The 15740-nt window shown below is 38.5% G+C and overlaps 1 long non-coding RNA gene across 1 annotated transcript in view; it reads right to left on the minus strand.

Annotated features, from left to right (window-relative positions):
- LOC116895495 overlaps positions 1-15291 on the minus strand; it is a 35900-nt gene extending 20609 nt beyond the window's left edge. Inside the window, exon 1 of the long non-coding RNA XR_004387281.1 lies at positions 15200-15291. This is a non-coding gene — a long non-coding RNA (uncharacterized LOC116895495). The remainder of the gene's footprint in view (positions 1-15199) is intronic.
- Positions 15292-15740: the final 449 nt, after the last annotated feature.

Genomic DNA, 15740 nt, shown 5'->3' on the forward strand with positions numbered 1-15740 from the left:
GAGCTTGAAGGGGCTTGAGACCCCATATGAACAACAATACCAACCAACCAGAGCTTCCAGAGACTAAGCCAATACCCAAAGTCTATACATGAACTGATCCTGGACTCCAACTGCATAGGTAGCAATGAATAGCCTAGTAAGGGCACTAGTGGAAGGGGAAGCCCTTGGTCCTGCCAAGACTGAACCCCCAGTGAACGGGATTGGTGGGGGGAGGGTGGTATTGAGGGGAGGATGGGGAGGGGAACACCCATATAGAAAGGGAGGGGGAGGAGCTAGGGGGATGTTGGCCTGGAAACCAGGAGAGGGAATAACAATTGAAATGTAAATAAGAAATACCCAATTTAATAAAGATGGAGAAAAAAAGCTGTCCAATTTTTATAGCATTTGAGGCTCATTACTTTTCTTTACATCACTATCATACTATTAAGACTGAGCCAGAGAAAGCATTCACCAATGAAATAAAAGATTGTGTCCTGTGGTCTTAGAAGTTTACAAATATATGAATAATTAAGGCATTAAATAATATTCATATTTAAATTATGTTTATAAAAATAGAAATAAACATCATTAATTAACAATCAAGAACTTCACATAATTTGCTGAATATTGATGAGATTTTATTATTTTACAAGGTAAATAGAGAATTCACTTTTAAAGCACCTTTACCCAAATGAGGCTTGATCACATTCTTTGTGTATAAGGGTCTAAGAGATTCCTTTGTGAATATATCTTAGGAAACATTAGGATATTCTTAATGTATGATTTTTACAACATTAATGGGTGAAGATAATGAGGTAAAATGTTAATGTTAGGAAAGGAAAGGTAGCCATATTAACAAATACAAAAAACTTAAGAAGTTAGAGTCCAGAGAATCAAATAACCCTATTAAAAATAGGGTACAAAGCTAAACAAAGCATTCTCAACTGAGGAATATGAAATGACCGAGAAGCACCTAAAGAAATGTTCAACATACTTAGTCATCAGGGAAATGCAAATTAAAAGAACCCTGAGATTCTACCTCACACCAGTCAGAATGGCTAAGATTAAAATCTCAGGTGACAGCAGATGGTGACGAGGATGTGGAGAAAGAGGATCACTCCCCCATTGTTGGTGGGATTGCAAGCTGGTACAACCACTCTGGAAATCAGTCTGGAGGGTTCTCAGAAAATTAAATATAGTACTATCTGAGGACCCAGCTATACCTCTCTTGGGCATACACCCAAAAGATGCTCAACATACAACAAAGACATATGCTCCACTATGTTCATAGCAGCCTTGTTTATAATAGCCAGAAGCTGGAAAGAACCCAGATGCCCTTCAACAGAGGAATGGATAGAGAAAATGTGGTACATCTATACAATGGAATACTATTCAGCTTTTAAAAACAATGACTTCATTAAATTCTTAGGCAAATGGATGGAAAATTTCATCCTAAGTGAGGTAACCCAATCACAAAAGAACCCACACGGTATGGACTCACTAATAAGTGGATAGTAGCCCAAAACCTGGGAATAACCAAGATTCAATTTATAGACCACATAAAGCTCAAAAAGAAGAAAGATAAAAGTGTGGATAATTCAGTACTTCTTAGAAGGGGGAACAAAATGCTCACAGGAGGAAATAAAGGAGACAAAGTATGGAGGAGAGACTGAAGGAAAGGCCATCCAGAGACTGCCACGTATGGGGATCCATCCCATATACAGTCACCAAACCAAGTCACTATTGGGAATGCCAAGAAGTGCATGCTGACAGGAGCCTAATAGCTGTCTCCTGAGAGGCTCTGCCAGAGCCTGACAAATACAGAGGTGGATGCTCGCAGCCAACCACTGAACTGAAAACAGGGTCCCCAAGGGAGGAGTTAGAGAGAGGACTGAGGTAACTGAGAGGGGTTGCAATCCCATAGGATGAACAACCAGACCATTCTCCCCCAGAGCTCTCAGAGACTAAACCACCAACCAAAGAGTGCACATGGAGGGACCCATGGCTCCAGCCACATATGTAGCAGAATATGATCCTTGTTGGGTAACAATAGGAGGAGAGGTCCTTGGTCCTGTGAAGACTCGATGGCAGAGTATAGGGGAATGCCAGTGCAGGGAGGCGGGAGGGCATGGGTTGTGGCGAGAGCACCCTCATGGGGGAAGGGGGTGGGAGGATGGGATGGGAAAACAGGAAAGGGGATAACATTTGAAATATAAATAAAAAATATCCAATTTTAAAAAAAGTTTAGTATTTCATATAAATCTTGTAGGGGAATAAATTCCTTAAATGCATGTCTATAAATCTCTGGAATTAATTTTAAAATGAACAATACAGAAAAGCACACTGGACTGGGCAGGTAGCTCAATGGGTAAGCACACTCCTTGCAAAGCATGAGAATCTGAGTTCAGTTTCCAACAAAAATGTGAAATAAGTCAGTCAGGACCCTGTGCCTGCCTGTAAGTGAACACTAACTAGATGGGACTGGCAGGAGGCAGAGGAGATAGGGTGATTGCTAAGGCTTGATTGTAGCCAGTCTATCCAAAACAGCAATCTTTGATTTCAGTGAGATTGTCTCAGGAGAATAAGGCAGGAAGAACTGGAACACGATAGACAATACTCTCCTCTGTGATCTGCACACAAGCACATATACAACATACAACATACTCTGGTACATACTGCTGTCTCCTCACATGTGTAAATATCACCTCACACACGTACGCAAACACTCACACACACACACATACGCGCACACAAACGCACACACCACATAGCAGAAGTTCAGACTGTACCCGAGAACAATGCATGCTCCCTCCATTTCCCTTTGTGAACATTTTAGTTCTATCCGAGTCATTCACTTGCATTTAGACTAGGCTATTTTTCATGTCAATAATTTCTCCATTTACGGTAAACAAGGTTGATATAGAATCTATTAGATTTTCAGGCTTTATTCTAGAATTCACAGTGTTAATCACGATAGTCTATGTCCCATCTTACAAAGCAGCATGAGTAATATCTTTGTGCAGAAATGAGCATTTGCATGCGTTAGAGTTCTGGTCTTCTAATAACATGCAACTGAACCTTTTATGTGTTTAACATACCATATTCTCCTTTACACACTACTTCATGCAATTTTCTGTAGGGTACATGTTGGGGAAAAGAGTTTCTTGGGGCACATGTGAAAATATGCAAGTATGAAAGGCAGATAGAGTGGGCTGGAGTGGAAAAGCACAACATTGGAATAGACATTGAGAATAATATTGTGTATTAATGACTCTGGTGCAGGAAAGTTGCATTGATATTTTTAAGCTCCACAAAAGAACTGTTTTTCAACCTTGATCTCAAAATCAATGGCTGTATTTCAACATTTCTCCATTGGGGGGAAAAGTATCTTATTCTGAGAAATTCCTGTCTTTGGGCCAGTACTAATAGAAAGCCACACTAGGGATGCTTTTAAAGGTGGGGGGGTTCCCCATAATGGAAAAAAAATCCATTAATAGGAATTAACTTGCTTCAGAGCCAATGTCAGAATAAATTGCCTCATTTTAATACAAGAAAATGTCCTTGGATCCAACGTAGGATTTTAGGTTTGGGGGAATCTTTTCCATTGCCCTGAAGCCCACAGCTAGTTGTGATAATGAAGTTCTCAGAAGAAATGGAGATGGGGTAATTATGCTTCCAATTAAATATAAGACTATAATTAAAGGCAGTTTGGCTGGTTTGAATTTGAGCAAACTTGGTATGTGACATTTCCATTATATAGGAACCCATGATCAAGTCCGTCAAAAGGAACAGATGTCAGACAGGTGGGTCACAGATATGATTCTACGCCAGCTATTATGTGGCTGGGCTTCTTTGTTTGCTCTCAGGAAACACTTCTTAGATAGTAAAGTGCAAACACAGTATATTCTACTTCTGATCATTAGAGCTCCTTAATTTATAAATGGAAAGAAGATAATCTTTTTTACCTGGAGCCAGTAGCTAACAGAAGAGACTGTCCCTGTGCTCTCTCGAGTTCTTGTTTGTATATTGCAGTTTCTTTTGGCTTCTCCCTCTCTTCTTCCTAAGCCTCTTGCTGTCCTTCCTCTCCCTCCCCCTTATCTTTCTTGTTTCTCTGCAATCCATACTAAACGGAGAAACTAATATGAGGCAGATCATATGTGTAGCAGCCAAAGGAAGCTTGGAACAATATATTAAGAATGAACAAGTGCTGGTTTTCATAGGCAGGCTTTCCTACCACATCTTTATGAAAGATGTTTAAAGTCTAAAAGTGAAGATTTAATGCCCAGCTGTTCCAAGATGACTCTGAGCAGGGAAACCAGGTTTCTTAGTCCTTTATACTTACTCCAGCTAAATTTAACTGTCTGGATGAGAATACATGCTTTCTATCTTTATAACTCACGTGTAAAGGTACTTTGATCTTTGCATGTGTGCATGCTCATGCTTGTCCACATGACATGGTATGGGTATCCACATATATGTGCTTATCTGTATTGAGCCAGATGTTGTTGATGTCTTCCTCAATCGTTTCTTCACATTACTTTCTGAAACAGCAAGTCTCATGGAACCCCGAGTTCATCTTTTTGGCCAGAGACCCTCCTGTTTGCCTTTTTAGCTCTGGGAATCACAGGCTTGTGTTACTACTACGTTAGGGTTTTTAAAACCTGTGTGCTGGGAATCCAAACTCAGGTGTTCACACTTGTTCAGCAAGCGCCTTACAAACTGAGCCATCTCCCCCGTACTGTTGTAGGATTCTGATGCATTCACTTTCTGGGACAGCTATAATACATTACTGCTAATTTAATAACTTGAAACAAGTGGACTCGCTGTTTCCTAAGTTCTGTAGGACGCGTGGATTGGTAAATTTAGGCACCACAACTTCAGATAAATTGAGATTGTCCCTGTCTAATCCTGAAGGTGAAAATAAACAGGACTGGACTTTTGGAAGCTCTGTGCAAGATTCCATTTCCTAGTCTGTGCAGTTAATGAAAAATTCAGCTCTGTGCTGCTATGAGACTATGCTGCATGGCTTCAGTTCAACCTCGAGAACTGTGACCTTTGCCCCATGGTCTTCTTTGTCTTTTAACACAGCAATAATAGGTGAGTCCTTTGCACGCTTATTTCCTACGTCTTCTTGGTCACATTGGCCTCGACACTTCCAGTTTCCTCTTGTAGTTTTATCTTAAATCTCAGTGTAATATAACCAAAGTAGAACTGGAGGTGAAAAAGGGAAATCTGTAGCATGAAATATCACTTCCTTATGATGACTGTTAATGAATACTTTCCACTTATAAACACACATAGGATATCGTTAGTTCCATGGCAGTTCCAGACAATCTCTCCAACTTCAAATACTTATTAGCAATTGACTTCCAATAATACATAGACCCCATTGGCCACAGTTGGAACTGTGAGTGGCACTGCCTCTAATACTCACAGTTCCTGTCTCTCTGCATTTTACCCAATCCTGCTAACATTTTTTTCATTTTTTCATAATGCAGACATTCTCTTTCTCTTTTATCTTCTGAACAATGAAACTATTTTCACATCACTTACATTGTGCTGGATTGTACAAGTAATCTATAAGTAATTTAAGATGCAAAGGAGGCTGGGTGGGGGATTCTAGACAAATAACTGGACTGTTTTAGATGAGGCACTTGAGTCCACTCATTTTGATGTATATGGTGTGTTCTGAAGCCAAGCTCCTGGTAATCCTAACAGACAAATATATCATACTAGAAAAAAAAATCAGGATGATCAAAATTTGGGCTACAATGCAAAGATGTGGGGTGTGGTGTGTGTGTGTGTGTGTGTGTGTGTGTGTGTGTGTGTGTGTGTGTGTGTGTGTGTGTGTGTGTGTGTGTGTTATTAATGACATGAGGAATTCTATAAAGGTCAACTTTAGATGGTTTCCTTGTTTCACTCTCTACATTATTTTTTAAAACAGGGTCTCTCACTGAAGTTGACACTCATAGATTGCCTAGACTGGCTATTCAGAATGCTCCGGGGATTCTCTGGTCTCTGATCCCAGTGCTAGGATTACAGATGTGCAGTCATACCCACCGTTTATGTTTTACATGGATGGGGCCAATCTAAACTCTGGCCCTTGGTTCTTGCAACTGTTCCTGTCCAATTCAACTGCTTCAATTCTTCAAATTTTAGTCAATGGTGTAAGACTGGAAGAGTGAGCCTATTTTAATCATATGAACTGGTTAAACACCGTTCTTCTAATGGCTTAATAATGCTTTCAGAATGGTAACCTTGCGGGCAGGGGATTTGCATTGGCGGTAGGGCACTCACGTAGCATGCCATGGGTTTGGATTCTGTCAATGGAAAGTAATACAATCAAATTGCAGTTGTGTGTATTTCTATAATCATAGCAAACTGACTCTGCTACCGAATAGCATCAATAATACAACCAGAGATCAATACTATGTTATTGATTGACTTTAGGAAATAATTTCAGGTTTAGTACTAAATAATCAATATGAGGATTCATATTTTTATATACTATAATTTTATGTAAACTCTTGTTTTATGTTCATTGAGAGTATATATACATGATTTACATATATAAAATACATATTCATATATATGTCTATGCTTTTGTACTCTTACTATTGACTTTGTCTCCTAGCCCTTTCATATAGTTTTTATATTTTAAGACATTAGGTTATCTCTAAAAGTAAAATAAGGGAAAAATATTTCACAACTTTTAAATATAATTAGTTAATATGATCACCAGTGACATAAGATAGTATAACATTTGTTAAGTCTTATTAGAGCAGTAACACCATTCTGGGTGGTTTACTTACTATGGCAAATGTCATTGTTTTTCACACAACCATGTATTACATCAATTCATGCTTTTTGTTTTTAGTTCAGTATTTGGTTTTTAACCAGGATTCTGGGACCAGAAACCAGAGTAGATAGATGCTTTCCTTGGGGGATTTTATATAAATATCTGCCCTAAGCTAAAAATAGTAATGTATCCCAAAGGAAGTCAGCTAGTCAGGCTTCAAAATGACTAAATTAAATAATGTTGGTTCCAGCCTGATTTTTCAAATAACTATGTTAATAGAGAAAAGATGTGTTTAGTTTTCCCCATTAATCTGCACAATATATTGGAAAGAATGAGATAATGTCTCCTAAGAAAATCTTTTGATTTATTATGGAAAAATCTCACATAAAATTGCTATTATAGTGGTGTTTTAATTTTAGTTCAAATGAAATGAATACCCAAGGATTAGTGCTTCTCCTTGTTTGCAGCCAATCTGTTTTGTTTATGATTCTCTCCAAATCTCACTTAATAAAACTTAAAGAGTAATTTCTGACTTAGTAAAACAGAGCAAACTAAAAAAAAAATACTTTTCTTGTCAATTCAGTTATTTATATATAAACCATTTATTCCACAACCAAAACACTAAATGACTTTGTTTATTCAACTCTGTCAGGTATTGAGCAAATGTTTCTGAATTGTTATCTACCTTCTTAGAAGATACTTATCAGTTGCTTATATCTCAAACACTGACTGCTGTCCTGAAGGACCCAGAGCGTGGGAGAAAGAGGAAGAGGCGTCTGCTTCCTCCTCCTGCACCCTCCTCCTCTTCTTCTTCCTCCTGTCCACTTCCTCTTCCTTTTTCTCTTTCTCCTCATCTCTTCTTCCTTCTCCTGCCCCTTCTTCTTCTTCCAATTGACTTTTAATTTTATAATAATTTTATGTCACAAAAATGCAACATGGAGAGTTCTGTATGTGCTAAACTCAGTTTCTCTCATTAATCATTTGTATTAGTATGCTCCACCTATAACCAACAAATCAACATTGATACACTATTAATGTTCATACTTCAGATTCACTGAGTTTGCTTGTAGGGTTATCTGCTTCAAGATGATCAAGTTACCAGCATATTTTTCGTCGCCTGATTTCTATGGGCTTCTTTTGGCTGAGACAGCTTTGAAGTGACAAATCCACAAACTTACAGCTTCTCGTTTATTAGATGATATCAAGAAGTGCATTTTAATGCCTCATGGTTTCTGGTCATCTGCATATCACTGTCTTACATCCTCATCATGAATACTCTCTCTCTTTTTCTACACCATAGGTGTTAGAAGGAAGTCACTAGGAGAGGTCAACATTTAAATAGGATTTCTGGCTCAGCTATGCAAGGAAAGCGTGTCTACAAACATTTGGAATTCTACAAAGCAACTTTTACATTTTGTTCTCATTTCTATGCACTCAATTATTTCTACTAGTGCGAATTTGTGATTACTCATATTGTATTACATTTCAGAATTTAGTTTGTTTTTACATTTATTCTTTGGGCTTGGGCATTTCTTTCCCTTGATGCCTTTGTATTTCTGACATCCTTCCATCTTTGTAGGAGCTTTGTTAATTTAGACCTTCCTTTTGGGGGGCATTGTAAGATGTTCTTACCCAATATCTCTCTTAATCCTATATTCCCCTGTAGCTTCCAGCAGCCATGGTTTATTTTACTAGGGGCTGATACCAGAAAATGCAGACCTAGATCCTAGGTATTTTAGGGTACTTTTAATATTCAAGCCCATCTTAGATTATTGACGTCTCTGAACTCTTTGAACACCACATACACATCATTATTAATGTCCACGAGGCTCGCTCAGATGGATATTTCTATGTCCAGCCCAACACTGTATGCCACAGATAGATAGGATGATTACTTGTTATCTCACAACACAGCTTGGCATGAGTCTATGCTGATGTAAAATGTGTATCTTGCTTCAACATCACCATTTTCCCTTTCTTCTCCACGGCATGGGTTACAAAGTTGAAGATGATTAGAAGAATGGAAGGTTAAGAGTACTAAAGAAGAACCTCCCGTGTCTGTGATGTCTGGAAACTTCCTCTGGTATCATCAGATACAAGAACATTCACAACTTCTTTTTTGGGGAACCCATATCAGAATGACTCACCAAGGCAGGAATGCATACCATTGATTTCATTGTATGGAAAGTATTTGAACTTTTCCTACATGCCAAACTGTGTACTAAGCACTTAAGCATGATGCTGAGATGCTGAACAGAACAGAAAATTGTTACCTTCCTAGTGCGAAGATTAACAGCAAACAGTTCAACCTTCACCCCACACCCCCAAATGCAAGAAGCTTTAACCTGCTGGAAACATCACAAAAATATTAAAATAAATAATTGGATATTTAAAATTTTCTGAACATATACCCAACAGACTTTCATCAAATATAGATTTTGCAGAACAGAATTCTGGAAAATAAGAAGGCCAAGGAGAAATTCCATAATGTTGATGCAAGCGTGGGGTGTTATAGGAATAAAGGGAATATTTCGAAAAGGGGATCAGAGAGATACAGAAATTGAAAGTAGCTCAAAACTGAGGCAGTAAGGAAAGATACAGCATCATGTGTGGCTTCTGACCCCTGGAATCTATTAGATGATTTAAGGTTGATTGGTACCCCGTGGCTGGTATTGAGAAAACTGTGATATGATTTAGGCTGATTGGTACACGGCGAGGCAATTACAAAGAGCGTAGTATAATGCCGACTTTTCTTTTTTACAATTTATCTAGCACTAATGACATGCCAGGTACTCTCTAAATGACTTTGCATATATCATTTGGGCATTACTTGAACTAACACAATGAGGTAGGTATTAATTGTCTCCATTTATAATCTAGGAAATTGAGGCTCAAACAGATTCATAATACAAATGGGGTCTACATAGCTGGGCAATAGTGGAGACAGCAATTCGGCCTCACTCAGACACCATTCCATGTTTATCTTGAAACAAGTGTCACTGTGTGTAGGGGGAGGAGCTGATACGAAAATCTGGATCCCTAATTGGTTCTTGATTTGGTCTATAAATAAGGCAGAAGCCAATTGCTGGGTGAAGGGTAAAGGTGGGACTTCCGGGTCCTAGGAGGAAGAGATAGAGGAGGAAGAAAAGAGAACTTTCTTCCTGGCAGGCTTTGGAGCAAAAAGGACACAACAACCATGTAAGAATCTGCGGCCTTCGTACCGGTGGATGGCTGGTATAGGCTAGCTGATAATGTTAGGGCAAGAGATTCATGGCCTGGCAATTGTGTCCTCTGCTAAGTTCTAAAATAATAAAGCTGTCTGAACTGTTTTCCTCCGTGGGCAGTAGCTGGTGGAATCGGTGGAGTATGGACAGCAGCTTTTGGCTTTCCCAAGTTGGGGATTGGTTTTGGCCGATCTCGGAGCTAAGCCAGGAGGAGAACAAGCTGAGCTCCTGGGAATGTGGTAGTATGGTTTTTGTTTTGTTTTGTTGTTTTTTGTTTGTTTGTTTGTTTAATTACACTCAGCAACTGTGTAATAACCACGCGTGGAGATGGCTCATTGAGTGAGACCGAAGAAATAATACTTGTGGAATTTGATATCTAATAACTTGCCTTTCGCTGTGGTGCTCATGATATTTTAAGTTTGTCCTCCTTTTAAATAAAATATTCTCCTATATGAAGGAAAGAGAATATTTTCCTCTTTGGAGAACAAATTGACTTTTAGGAGACTTGGAGAAAAAAAATCATTTTTTTGGAGGGCGTCTTAGTTTTACTGCTGTGAACAGACACCATGACCATAGCAACTCTTATAAGGACAACATTTAACTGGGGTTGGCTTACAGGTTGAGAGGTTCAGTCCATTATCATCAAGGTGGGAGCATGGCAGCATGCATTCAGGCATGGTGCAGTAGGAGCTAAGAGTTCTGCATCTACATGTGAAGGCCTCTAGGAAAAGACTGACTCTCATGTCCTTAGGAGAAGGGTTTTAAAGGTCATGCCCACAGTGCCACACTTCCCCTAACAAGGCCATACTTCCAAATAATGCCACTCTCTGGAACAAGCTTACCCACAGAGGGTAAACTTCTCCAATTAAATCTTTACCCAGTTTTAGTTTGAAAACTGAAAAAAGAAGTACATCTCCAGCAGAATTTGGAGACAGCTGAGCACCATGAGCCTAAGGAGAGAAAACTGTAAATAAAATCACTGAGTTTTCCTTGCAAAGGTCATCTCAACTGAGCAGCTGTTATTTGTACCTAGGACCAATAAAGAAAGAACGAAACATCCTAGTTTGTAACGGGAGTTTTAAAATGTTCTTTTTCTTCATTTAAACAAAATATGACGGCCAAAAATATTTCACTTGCCGTTATAAAATAAAATAAGGTGTTCTATGTTTATGAATGCATTTAGCATAAGAAGAGAAAGAAAACGTGTAGGAGACTAATGATTTTTTGCAACTAGACCAGATTTTCTTTTCTTTTGATGTATACATATCTACTTTTAAGACAACGAATTTGAAGAGATCAATAAAGGTGAGAAGTAAAATTAAATTTTCTGTGAAAAACTTTATTTGTTCCCCCTCCTGTCTTCACATTTGACTCAATACACCCTTAAACACGTCAGAGTACGTCTAAGCTTAAGGCATCAGATTCTGTAGCTAAGTATTCTGCTTGGTTGTGACCTGCTAATGTTTTCCGTGAAAGTAGAGAGCTAGTGGATTTCAACAGCCCTACATCAGCCCTGCGCTGGTCTGAGTTTAATGTTATTTATTGACCATTTTCAAAAACAATGTAATAACTTCTGGCATCCATAAGACAATGAGGGATCTGTTTCTTGGTTCTCAAAAGTGCTATATATAAACAAACTGCCATCTCCCTGATTTCTATAGCATTTCTAACTATGGTGATTTAAAGGGCTACTTTCCCCAAAGCAGTGACCTTTCCACAGACAAAAGGAAAACATATATATTCCAATATTGGATATACAATTTTAAAAATGCACTTATATTTTGCCATATCCTTTCCACACTCCATAGACATATATATGATTATTTAATGTGTGTAAAACATTATACTTTTTCAGAAAGTAAGTAAACTTATAAATGAAGGTTATTTACTGAAGCTAGGGACATCGCTTAGTTTAGAAATTCTTCTCTAGCATTTACAATGTGCTCATGCCAATCTCCAGCACTAACAAACCTGGACATGGTGTACATTTATTTTATCTCAGCACTTGGCATGGTGGTACATATATGTTACTGAAGCACTTACAAGATGGAGTCAGGTGGATTGTATGTTCAAGGTCATCTTCATCTATATGTTGAGTAAAGGCCAGACTGCCCTACAGAAGGCTCACTATTTAACATACATAATAACTATTATTTCTTTCTATACTTAGTGTGTGAATTTGTGAGTGTGTGTGTGTGTGTGTGTGTGTGTGTGTGTGTGTGTGTGTGAATATGGACATGTGCATGCCACTGTGCATGTGTGTAAATCAGAGAACAGATTTGGTGAATTAGTTCTTGCATCCTACATTGTTGCAGCAGGGTCTCTTCTGCTGCTGCACTATGAACTGTGGTTGAGGAATTGTTACAGGTCCACCTCACCTATACCATAAGGATCCTGCGATTACGATTGCTTGAGCACAGGTTCTGGGCTCATATCATCAGGCTTTCTTGGCTAACACACGTACGGGCTGAACTAATATACATGGTACATAGTTTCTTAAGATTTTGATTTTGATTGCATGCATGCCACTGTCTAAGTATAGGCTTGTGTATATGTGTGCAGTTCCTCATGTGGTCAGAAGAACATGTTGGATGTCCTGGAGCTAGATCTAAGGATGATGGGGAGCTTCCTGGTTTGGGTGCTGGAAACCAAACTCTAGCCCTTTCGAGGAGCAGTAAGGACTCCTAACCACAGCACTATCTCTCCAACCTCATACAGGACAACTCTTTAACAACTACGATGTGTTGCTTGGGAGTCTGAGTGCAAGCAAAAAAAAACCCACATGAGTGGCATTAGAGAACTTATTTTATGGAAACACTTTCACATTGGGTGCTATATGCATGAGGGGGAAAACATTCCACTTCAACATAAAAATTATTAGTTGCAATCAAATAAGAAAAGCAAAGAGGAACAGCAGAAAAGGTCATGCTAACAGTCATTGATTTATAAAAGAAATAAGTTGTAATTCTCATTTATATTCTCATGTAAATATTTTAGTGCTATCCGCACTGAGATCTAGGGTGGTCCGAAGAGAAATAAGCAAAGGAGACAGTGTAAGCAAAGGAGAACCAGGGCTCTTCTCTATTAAGAAGTGGTTTCAAGTGTGTGCTTACACCAAGGAATCCTGTATGCTTTAGCCTTTACATTAGTTGTACAACCGGAAAGTTTTGGGATTTCCAAGTGGCAGTCTCAAAGAGGAGCTGCGTGCAAAGATGAGCTGAGTTGGATGTTACGTGGGAAAGGAAGCAGGCACCCAGGCTGTGGTGCTAAGCTCCACTGGGAAAGCCTTGAGCTAACACAATCAAAGGCAGGCTGTAATGCCAGCTGTGCTCTGCGCATTCCAGCTCTTTCCCCAGATAATCATTTTACAAGCCCTTATATGTGTCAAAATGGGAATTGTCAGACAAGGGAAAGGACACAAATATATGAGAAAGATGTCTTAGTTCTTTAGTATTTTGTACTCATTACATAGTTAACTATGTAACTCATAGTTAATGGTATTTCATAACCATATATTTTTCCTAAAGTTGTATTGATTGTGTGTGTGTGTGTGTGTGTGTGTGTGTGTGTTGCACGTAGAAATCAGTTGTGGAGTTTGTTCTGTCCTCCTACCTTTCTGTGGATTCTGAGATTGGATCCCAGGCATTCAGTCTTAGCTAGACCTCTACATCACAAGCCATCTCTTGGTTTTATTCATTTGTTTCTTTCCTTAATTGTTCAACATTAGGGTAGATTTGGGATAATTGCTACTAATACCTACTAAAACTTTAAATTCCATGTACAAATAGTTTTGTAATTAAGTGTCCAATTTTATGTGCAACACATTGCTTTGTTTCCTATGGTTTTTTGTATTTCAAGAGCTGTTCATGTCCTCAATCCTCATGAGTACTGGGAAAACATTTTAGCCCAATTACTCCACCAGTCTAACAATACGAGAATTTCTATGGAGTAACCTTAGGTCTAATTTTTTGACTTTGCAAAGCAATCATGCACTTGAGTTTTGTGGTTGTCTTGAATACTAACAGATTAGTCACTGGTATTTTAACTTCATGTGGATGTGTGTGTACAAATGTGTATGTGTTTGCAAGCATGTGGATGCCAGAGGTTGACAGAATATCTCCCTTATCACTCTGTCTTATTTTTGAGACAGGGTTTCTCACTGAAATTGAAGGTTGCTAATTCAGGTAAACTTGTTGGCCAGCAAACTGTAGGCATCTTCCTATCTCTTCCTACCCTGTATTGGGAATGTTGCTTTTATCTTTTTTTTACATGAATGATAGGAATCAGATTCTGGTACTCATGCTTAGGTGACAAGCGTGCTACTAACTGAAACATCTACTGAGACCTTCTTCTTCTCTTTAAAATGATGTTAAAAGAACATTAAATTGATACACTCAACTGATTGTATGTATAATAAGCTGAAGCGGGCATGAGCATGGACTTTAGAGAACTTATTCTCTAAATGAAATAAAGACATATAAGGGGCAGAAAGGACATTTCCTTTAGTGATGTAGCCATTGCTCACAATTGTCTATCCTCTATCAAATAAGGGCCCACCATCGCTAATGCAAGAACTCCTAGTTAAACTCTCAGGTAGCAGAGGGTTCATCAGGAAATGGAGGGAGACAAGAAAATGGAGATGAATATGATAAAAACATATAGCACATATGAAGTTATCAAAAATTAAATTAAAAATTGCATGTGGAAGAAAAGTTAAAAACATTGTAACAAGTAGTAGAAAATACACAAAAGGAGAGAAAGGACTGTGTTTGTGTCATAGCAAGATGGACCATTTCAATGTGAAGATATATATATATATAGATAGATAGATAGATAGATAGACACACACACACACACACACACACAATTATTTCTTTCCATCTGACCAGATGCAAGACCAGTTATAATACAAATGTAATGAAACCTCAGGAAGATTGTATTTTTCATGTGCATCTTGATTGTTTAAAATTAAGACTTCTGAAATATTAAAGATGATCAAATATTAACACGCTCTTGGCATCTACTCTGCAGTTTCCAAGGCACCGAAATAAAGCACATGTTTGCTTAATACTCTAAACTTCATCTCACCACAGAGAGCTGCATCAACTTCCTGCTCACATTTAAACACCATTAAGGTGCAACTTGCAGTCTGTAAAGTTTTATTGTCTGAGTCCTGCTTACCTGAGGGACCACTTACCTGCATTCCTCAGAGAAGCCTGGGAAGCAGTTCTGCTGCTAGTTGCTGCCTCTCCTTGGAGGTGCTGATGTGGCACTATCACTCATGGCAAGTTTCTTGGGTCCTGGGGCTTCTGTTACCTGCCCTCAGCCCCAATTCATGTCCTCAGTTGTGAGACACAGCCCTCCTGATCAAATAACATTTGCAAACAAAGAAGCCAGCAACGCTCAGGTTGTGATTTCAGAACTGGGGTGAAAAGACTCTTTTATATTTATCTGTGATTGCAGGCACAAGATAAGTCTATCAAAGGATATCTGCAGAAATATTGGTGATATGAGAAGCTTTAGAGTAAATAATTTATACACAACATAAATTGTAATAATGTAGGATTTAATATAATCAGTCCACATCAGCCCTAGGAAAATTAAAGCATAGAGTGAACCATCACGTTAGAAGAGATGATTTGTTGAGAATCGTCTTCAAGTGACATTTTAAATTAAATGCGTAACTTAAAACTAAAGAGGAGGGTTGGCAATTTTGTTTCAGTATGTTACAAAACTAA

Source organism: Rattus rattus, chromosome 3 (assembly GCF_011064425.1).
Source record: "Rattus rattus isolate New Zealand chromosome 3, Rrattus_CSIRO_v1, whole genome shotgun sequence".
NCBI classification, from domain to species: Eukaryota; Metazoa; Chordata; class Mammalia; order Rodentia; family Muridae; genus Rattus; species Rattus rattus.